Genomic DNA, 9616 nt, shown 5'->3' with positions numbered 1-9616 from the left:
TCATGAAGACGATGCTCACCGGATGGCATTTTCTGTTCCAAGTTTGAACAGAGAAGAGCTGATGAAGAGGTATCATTGGGTTGTTTTACCCCAAGGCCTCAAGGACTCGCCAACAATTTGTCAATGGTATGTGGCACAAACTTTGGCTCCAGCAAGACACAAATATCCCAAAGCAAGAATCGTACACTATATAGACGATTTGCTGATTGCTGCATCAACAGACCGAGAACTGCAAGAAGTCCATGCTTGTGAAGAAATACAAAAAGCAGAACTTGAAGTCAGCACTTCAAAGATTCAAGAAATCAAACCCTGGAAATACCTTGGATGGAAAATCACCGGACAGACAATCAAACCTCAAAAATTAAAGATCAGCTCAAAAGTCATCAATCTCCAAGATCTGCAGCAACTTCTTGGAGAGATCAACTGGATGAGATCGATTTTGGGAATCACAAATGAAGACCTTTCATCATTGTTCGATCTTCTGAAAGGAGATGACAACATCAAATCCCTCAGGACTCTTACGCCAAAAGAACAAGCAAGCTTGCAAAAAGTTGCAGAAATGATACAAGACAGACAAGCACACCGATATGTGGACTCTTTACCATTCCATTTAGCAGTGTTGGGAGAAGAAACACAGCTATATGTTTTGATTTTTCAGTGGGACGAACACAAAAAAGAACCTCTTTTAATTATAGAATGGGTTTTCCTATCTTACAGATCTCCAAGGACAATTCTTACAGATTTAGAAATGACAGCACAAGTGATAATAAAGGGAAGAACAAGGTTGATGACAATGACGGGCAAGGACTTTTCAATGAACAATGCAGCAAGGACCACAGATTTCTACAATACCAATGAATCAAAAAATGAATGAGGCAGCAGCTTGGCCTCAATCTCAACAAGTAACACCTTTGAACAGACAAATTCCTATAGAGACATACAGACCTGCAACAGCAGCTCAAGATACTTTAGTTGATTGGGCAAATATTAGAATGGACTTGACAAGAAGCAGAGAATGGCCTGCAATTGGGACAGGTGAAATAGCCATGCCAGTGAATTATGACCCACAAGGACAAAACCAAAGATGGCAAAAATTAAATCATGATTTAGTTAAAATTTTTATTAAGGCAATTAGAGATTATGGACTGGGATCTTCATATTTTAAACAGTTTTTAAAAGGTATTCTCAATGAATATGACTTGACTTCATGTGACATGAAATCTCTTGTGTCATTGATACTTACTGACACACAAGGACTTATGTGGGAGAGCAGATGGAGAAGAGCTTTGGAGGAGCTGCGAAAGAAATACCAAGGTGGTGCTCATGCTAACCTCACTGTGGCAGAATTAGCAGGAGACCCTCCTCACAATGATCCAGCACAACAAGCCACCAGGATTCCAAGGGGAGTGTTGGCAGACATCAAGGAAAAAGGATGTGAACTTCTCTTCAAACAAAATATAAAAGACTTAAGGACTGACAGTGAAAAATGATTGTTTATATGCTGTTGTATCTTATTTTTTGTCAACTATGTTAGGTAACAAAGCGGATTTACCAGTGATGCAGCCAAGGGAGAAGGTTTGGGAAAATTCAGCATGGACAGTGGGGTTGGAAACAATTTGTTTGAGGCATTCCAGGCAAAAAAGCCATTTTCAACATGTCTGGTGGGATTGCCAGTGAAAGAATGGCCCATTCCGAAGGACACCCCTTCATGGGTGATGTGAGTTGTGACAACTCCTGTGAATGGATGCATGGTGGGTTCAATTTCTCCCTGTGGCTGTTTTCAAACCAAAAGAATTAGAAATTTTTCGTTCGACAATGGATTTTTGAATTGTATGTGATGTTTTAGGGGTGAAAAAGAACCAAACAATGGATGTTACTCCGAATCAGAACGTATATGGCAATTATATTGTAGTCTCAAACAAACCATCCTTCCGAGTTCTAGCACAGTTATTGCGTCTGGATGGTCTGTTTGATCTTTTTGATCTTTTACCTTTGTAAAAAGAAATTTTGAAAGTAGGTTTTTATATATTAGTGGAGCTTGTTGCTATTCTCATTGCTTTGCCATGCATCATCCCATGCACTTGGCGCACCTTGAACAAAGCTGTGAAAAGGGTGTTTTTGGTGCAAGCAGTGAGGGGAGATGTGGGAGCCCAGGGCATACCCCTGGACTCCTTGGGGGTTTCAAAACCCCCCCGGCAAGGGTCTCAAAGACCTCTGAGTGAGACCCTGGTGTCACAGGTGCTGAATTCTAACCCCTGGGGGAAGTTGTCAGCACAAGGAGAATGGAAACAAGCTGCCAAAATTAGTGAAGTGTAAATTAGATTGTTAGAACGTAGATAAATAGGTTTTTTTGAATGTTTATGATAAGGGACATGTGGCCAAGATGGAGAATTTGGGGGGTGTACACCTTTTCCTCCTTCTTCTCCATGTCATCCATGTTGGGTGACACGTTGGCACTCTTGGATTGGATGGGGTCAGGGCTGGACCATTTAATAAAATTGTACAGTATTGGGAAAATTTTGTAAACATGTAATACGTAATACAAACTATATAAGATAAGCCCTGCCTTCACCAGGCAGATTCCACCATGGATGCCAGGCTGAGCAGACCGCTGCTGGCCAGGCAAAAGGTCCCGGAGATAAGAAATAATAAACAGTCCTTGGAAAAAAACCGTCTCCAGCAATCTCTCTTCGGCTGCTTCAGAGAAAACCAGGGTTTGAACCACCTTCATGTCCCTCTGGGGTGATCTCGGGGCAAAGGAGAAACCCCAGACTGGGACAGTCATAATGTGCCTGATCCCAGTTCTGAGAGCTTTCCATGTGACTGTTGAGGTGTACATGGCAGCCCAGCCATTTCCTCCCCTCTTCTCTCCTTTCTTTTTACAGTAGCAACCTTTTCATACTTATGAGTCCTGCTGCTTTTGTCATTAACTTTTCTTCAGAATTGTCCAGGGTGAATAAAGCTGAAAAAATGTCTTGTCTTCACAATCTTTTATTCAATAACAAATGTCTTCTTCATGCAAATTTAATTGGCAAACATATAGTCAAACTTTTTCAAAGACATCCATTTTTCAATTTCTTTTTAAGAATGGAAAGGTGTGGTTTTCTTATTCTTAAAGCAGCTCATGATGAATGGGCTTTTAGAACTGTGAGGGAGACTGAGGAGTTCACAGCTGCAGGGTTGGTGTGTATCATCCTAGGAAGCCTGTGAATATAATCCCTTTGAAGGACAGTAAACAAAAACTCTTTTATGAGTTGTACAATATTTTCCCATCTCTGATTCTAAATGTTGGGGTAAAGCAATTGGCAGTTGCTGCTTTGAATTTCTTAGTAGCAACAAAACAGATCAAAGTGCTTCACAGATTAGTTAGAAATTCTGTCCTAAAGGTCTGTAATTTTTTAGGTATATGTCCTTGACTCAAGATAGCTGTAAAGGCCATGGAAAAGCTATCGTATGACTTGTAAAATGTGGACATATTTAGATCAGCATCTACTAAGGGTAAGGTGCACTTTAGTGGTTGTTAAATTGGGTGTTAGAACATCCACAGAAAGCTGTATTGGAAACAGTTGTTCTGCGTCTAAAATTTGTTTGTGCCAACTTTTACAGAGAGTAAGAAACAACTGTTTCCTTGCATGCCAGGCTTTCATTTGCCTGTTTCTCAGTTGTAAACCCTCCTGTTCCTGCTCTACTTTCCTTGTTCACTTCAGCTGACAAGGTCCTGGGTTTTAACTTCCTATTTACTAAGTTATTCTTGATATTATGGATGCCCAAACATAGATGGTGGTAACTTCCATTTCACAGCTCTGTTTCTCATCACCCCTCCTGCCTTTGCCTCTAAAGTCAGCAGTACTGTCCTTGTGAAAGCCAAGGATTTGCACTGGTTTAGCAGACTGATTCAGTTTTTCAGCACTACTGGTTTATCTTTACGCCCATTTGCCTCCACACAGCACCCTCTTCCTGTATTCTTCTTCCTTCTGCACAAAGATTTTTCCATGGTCCCATAGTAACCATTTTCCCTTCCATTCCTCACACAGCCGCCCCTTCTCTGATAGCCAGCATAGACCTCCACAATGCCAAGGAGCCCACTCTCATGGATGTGCTTTTCTACAAGGCTTGTTGATGCAAGTTGTTGGTGGCCTTTCCTTCTGTCCTCACATCTTAGTACCTCCTCATCTTCCTCCTAGTGAGCCCAGAAACACCTTGCCCCAGCACTCCATAGCTGTCCCTTTGGGGACAGGTAAGAACATAGACAGCTGGTCTCTGCTCCAGGATGGTCCATTCAGGATGGATGTGGTAACCTTCTCATTCAAGACCTTCCCACCACCATCAGGAACTAATTTTGAGAGATGACCATCTCCCACCAATACCCTCTGTGCCACATGGTTCTCAGCCTCAGCCTGAAGTCTTTGTTTCTAAGGGCTGCCATGAGCAAGATGGCATTGTCTGTGAGGATCTGGAAAGAGGGATGCGCCGTCCTTACCTGGCAACAGAGTGCTTAGCATCCAGGGAGACAAGGGCCAGGCCCCTGCTCTGACAAGAGAACACTTTAAAAGGAAAAGGCAGTGGCCTGTCTTTCCAGCTCTTAGATGGAAAAATATTTCAGATGTGGCAGCTAGAACCAGAAACAATAAATGCTTATGTTGTGCACTGCATGTGCTTTAGATCTGTATTAATGGGGATTTGGGTTTGGTTATACTGTCTATGGTTACAAAGAAAAATATCTTCACTGTCAGGTAGAAGAAAGAATGTGGTGAATAACTGAGATGAGATCATTATATGACTTCATGAGTAATCATGGACTGCTACAATTGAAGGAAACTATAATTTACCGCTTGCTATTTAGCAGATGGGCACAGCTGAAACTCAGCTCCACTGCAAACTTTATTATTTCCCTGTCAAATCATAAGAGGCTGAGATACCTCCCAGGAGACCACTAATCACTGCTGGCACTGGGTGTTGCTGGCAGCTCAAAGTGAACCTTAAAAGCTTTGGTGGTTCAGATTAGCATCAAAAAGGCTGAATGCTTCCTCTTGGTTCCAGGTGACGTTAAACATTTAATAAAAAAACCTGCATGAAGACTCAGTATAAAAGGAAAGAGTGGGCAAGCTTACTGACTGCACCTAGCATGACCAGTCCCTTACCTAAAATTAGCTGAACTCCTGGTCTCCTGTGTCAGTATGCACTAGATCCTGGGCAGAGCCTGGCTGGTTCTTCAGGAGCTTGGACCACTGCAGGCTTTTCTGAAGTGTGGAACCAAGCACGGCCTTTCACTGAAGCACTATCTTTGGAGGGCATTCGTTATTCCCTCACCAAAAAACAGGGACCAATGAAAACCAAGTCTCCAATGGAAAATACAAGTGGAAACAAAATAAGAAGACTATGTGGTTCTTCTGATCCCACCCACCTCATCTGCCCACCCTCCTGCACTGTTTTTTATATTATGGTAAATCAAACATGTCAACCTGTGGACAGATCAGTTAAGGATGCCCTGTCTTCCCACTGGTAGAACCTGTGCTTTGCCATAAAGTATGATGCTGCCTGATCCCATCCCTGTGAGAGGGATTTCTGATATTTAATAAAAGCTGTGCAAGTGCTCCTACCCCATGTGGGAGAAGGAATAATCCACCTTTATGGAATAATCCTTTGTGCTGATTTTGGTTGAGTTAGATTTAAGTTTCTTCACAGTGACTGGTATGGGGCTGTATTTTTAATTTGTGCTGTCCACAGGGTTGATAATATGAAGATGTACTTGTTATTGCGGAGCAGACCTTACACAGAGTCAAGGCCTTTTCTGCTTTTCATGCTGCCAGGCTGGGGAGGAGGCTGGGCGGTCCTGGGGGGTTGGAGGAGATACTGCCAGGACAGGTGACCCCAACTGACCAAAGGGATATTCAATACCCTATAACATCATGCTCAGTATGTAAAGCAGAGGGAAGAAAGAGGAATGGGGGGGCATTTGGAGCAATGGCCCTGTTTGGAAAGGATGTCATCAAATATGAGGCCATTTGTCTCTGAGTTCCAAGACCAAATCTGTATTAACATCCTGGTTTGTCACAGCCAGACAGCTGCTTTGTGCCTCCTCTACCAGAAAGCTTGGTCACAGCCTCACTTGATTCCCACACACTTTGGCTACACACTGCGGTGTAGGATCACCCTGCTGCTTTCTCTGAAGCTCTACCCTAGCTCCCTTTTCCTTGCCATAGTGCCTAATTCATAACCTCATGTTTTCCCCTTGATGCTATCCCCCTAAAAAACAATAATTAGAAAGTATGTGTAAAACTAGCTTACAAAAGGTTGTCAGCCTTTCTCCCACATCTGATGGACTGACTGAGGATTTTTTCCATCCAGCTGGTCCCCATCCAGCATTGCTACTGGCAGGATGCACAAAGTCTTCACACAGAGAGTTTCTAACACCCCACAGATTGGCCTCATGGGTGGAGCAGAAAGGATTAGAGAGAGTTGAAGCAGACCAACCTTTCTTCCAGTAGTGACCACCACTGGCTCCACTTTTACAGGGAGCTGCCAAACAGCAACTTGAAGGAGGTAATGTCTCAAGCCCAAGCCCTCTGTGACTTTCTGACCTGGCCCTTTCAGGTGATTCTGGGATTAGCCTTACTTCACGTAAGAGACAGGCAGGATGAGCAGGGTGTTGCTAACAAACCGGTTTTCATGGGTGGGAGTGAGCTGCAGTTCTAAGCATGGTGGAAACCACGCTGGAGCTGATCTTCCTGCTCTAGACAAGTTCAAAGTGCTATAGCTTCTGCTACAAGGGGATGTGGGTCACATGTCGCTTTTCTTCACGTGGTGCTTCCACCATATTCTTGGTCCCTTTGGTTTTCCCCACTCTTTCCTATTTCTTTTTTCACCTGGGTCACTCCTAAGATCTTGGCTTGTAGAAATAGTGGGGTGCATGTCAACCATACAATGATCATCTTTTGGAGAGACTGTTTCAAATCTGGGAAGATGCAGAGCCTTGTACTACAAAGGAAGGTTTTTTAACTTGCTCTGGATGGAGAGGCCCTAACTGGGCTCAAAATTTTCTGTGATATGAGTAAGTTACAAAGTTATCTTAAAGCAGAGCCATTTAAAATGGGCATTAAAGGGAATGTGACCCAGTTCATACTCATGTCCTCAGCTGCAGCTAACTACTCCTTGCAGAGATTTCATCATCTCAATGGACAGTCTTCCAGAATGTATTGGGAGGAACAGAGTGAGCAGTGGGAACCTCCCTGAGGGCAGTTTTTTGTGTAAGAATAATCCACACCTGTTCCCAGTTGCCTTAGCAAGGTAAGTGGTTATAATGGGGAATTTCTGTCAAGGGGAATGAAGAAGAGTTGAGAAGAGATTGTTTGGAAAGTTAAAAGATTGTTTGTCAGAAAGCCAACAGGATAGTGTGGGAACAGCAAAGGATTGTTGAAGCCTTCAGAAAATCTCAGCTAAGTAGAAAAAATCCAAGGTCCTGCTTCTCAGAGCTGGAGAAAATAATAGAAACTTTCTATGGTTGAAATGGCTGGTGTTTGCTGAGAGGCTTCACTGGAGCACTTTGCCCTAGTTCTTGTGGATGGGTTCTCTGGATGGCTGCCTGTCAAAAGTCCAGTGCCCAACCTCATAGCCTGGAAATGGGCTGGAAAAGGCAGGATGGCTTTAATGAACCTTCAAATAGGTAAAACTTAATTTACACCCATGGATTAGGTGGGTATGTGATAAGAAAATAATCAGCTTTTAAACTCCCAAACAGGAAACTTTGTAAGAGGAAAATGTGAAGAAGCTTCCCTTTTCAGAATGAATTGGAAAAAACCAGTATTGCCTAAGTATGGCAATGTGTTTTTTAGAGGGAATTTTACAACTGCTGGCTGCCACATGCTGAGAAAGGAGAAAGTGCATGAAACAGAGAAGGGTGGTGCTTCTTGCTAATGACATTACCAGTTCTACAGCAGCGAGTCAGAGCAGACTATGTAGATCAGGAAAACCAAAGAGGGAGCACCCTGTGCAAGCCTGTGTGTACCTGACTCGTCAAACGAGGCTCAGCACAAATCTCCCTCTACAGGCTCATTTGCAACGTGTGAAAAGAAAACTGTTTGCATAGATAACTTAATTCTAGGACACATCTGTGGACATTGCCTACAGGCCACAGTCAAGTCTCATGAGAGTTTCTAAGTATGCTGGAGGATAATTTCCCAGCAGATGATGTGTCCACCCCGATATCCCTTTTAGATTTGTCATTATGGGTACAGACAGTGTAGCTGAGCAGTTGTAATGGACTTGAGCAAAGTCAGGACAATCATAGGTAGTCATATATGAATTTGGCTTTTCCAAGACACTAATTTTCCCCAAGATGAACCAAAAACCGAATGCAATTAATCCTAAAGACTTGGGACAAATCTAGTGAAATTTGACTGCAATATGAGTTGCTTAAGAAGAGTTTAGAAGATGACCAAAAAGTGCAGTTAGAGGGTATTTTCGATAGTTCTGTGTGACACCCTGGTTGGGTGTGAACTGTTGAGGATGGACAAAGCATAAGTGTTAAATGCACTAAAACCCTGAGTCATACTCCAGAAGAGAAGTGTTATTGCTAATGACTGGCAAGCGGGGTTGGGGGGGGGAATGTGGGGGGGGAGGGTTCTCAGTCCACAAAAATCCCCTCTTTTTTCAACAGTAAACTTGAAACAAGTATCCAACCGTTGTGTATGTCTTGGAGCAAATGATATGGACCAGACCTCCAAAATGAATAGCTCCATGCAGGATGAGCAAGGTGCTAAGGATGAAGAGGCAGAGCAGCAGTGAAAAGGCATGAGCGAGTTATTCTTCTTATCAGGCAGTGTTGCAATGGATACTGAACCCCTCCAGGGAGTTCTGCAATCCAAATCTTTAACAGGATGTTTAAAAAGAGCAAGGCCTGAGAAAAGACATGGAAGACAAAGGGAGAAAATTGCATCCTGCCTCCTCTGGCAGTTTCAAATGAGTTCAGCTTTTGCTTTCCCTTCCTAGGACCCAGCCTCAGGCTGAACCATGCTGCTGCTGGACTCATTATTCTCTGGCATGGGGTGATGTGTTCCCAACACGGGGTTACTGACCGTGCTTTAAGCACAGCAGGACCCTTTGGTACAACAGGGGCCTTGTCCCTGCAGAGTTTGTAACACAACTCACCTTAATTATGGGCTTTCTGCCCTCACTTGTGCCTCTGCAGACCTCCATTCCTTCATGTTTGGTAGCACAAATCATTCTTTGGTGCATACCTGTAGTGCAACAGGTACTTTCCTGCCTCCAGACAAAACACCGAGGCATTTTTCCTGGACTCCCCAACATCCTGGCTGCAACTGCACATTCTCTGACAATGCCAAGTGACACCCAGAAGGATTTCCCAGCTCTTGTAGGACTGCAGAGCTCACTAGGATGAAGTTGTGGTTCCACTTCTGATGGGTGAGGAATAAGATGCAATGCATATCCACGTCTGAAACAGTTGCCAAGGAATTTTCATTCCCACAGAGCTTTTTTTTTTTTTTGAGAGCAAAACCCAAGAGCAAAACTGAAGCACACACAAAGTGGCCTATTCTCATCACAATTTACAAAGTGCTTAGTAATAAGCATGAATCAGTGGGGCAACAGCAGTGCTCTC

Source organism: Erithacus rubecula (assembly GCF_903797595.1).
Source record: "Erithacus rubecula genome assembly, chromosome: 1".
In the NCBI taxonomy this organism is placed as follows: Eukaryota; Metazoa; Chordata; class Aves; order Passeriformes; family Muscicapidae; genus Erithacus; species Erithacus rubecula.
This window is presented reverse-complemented; position numbering follows the sequence as displayed.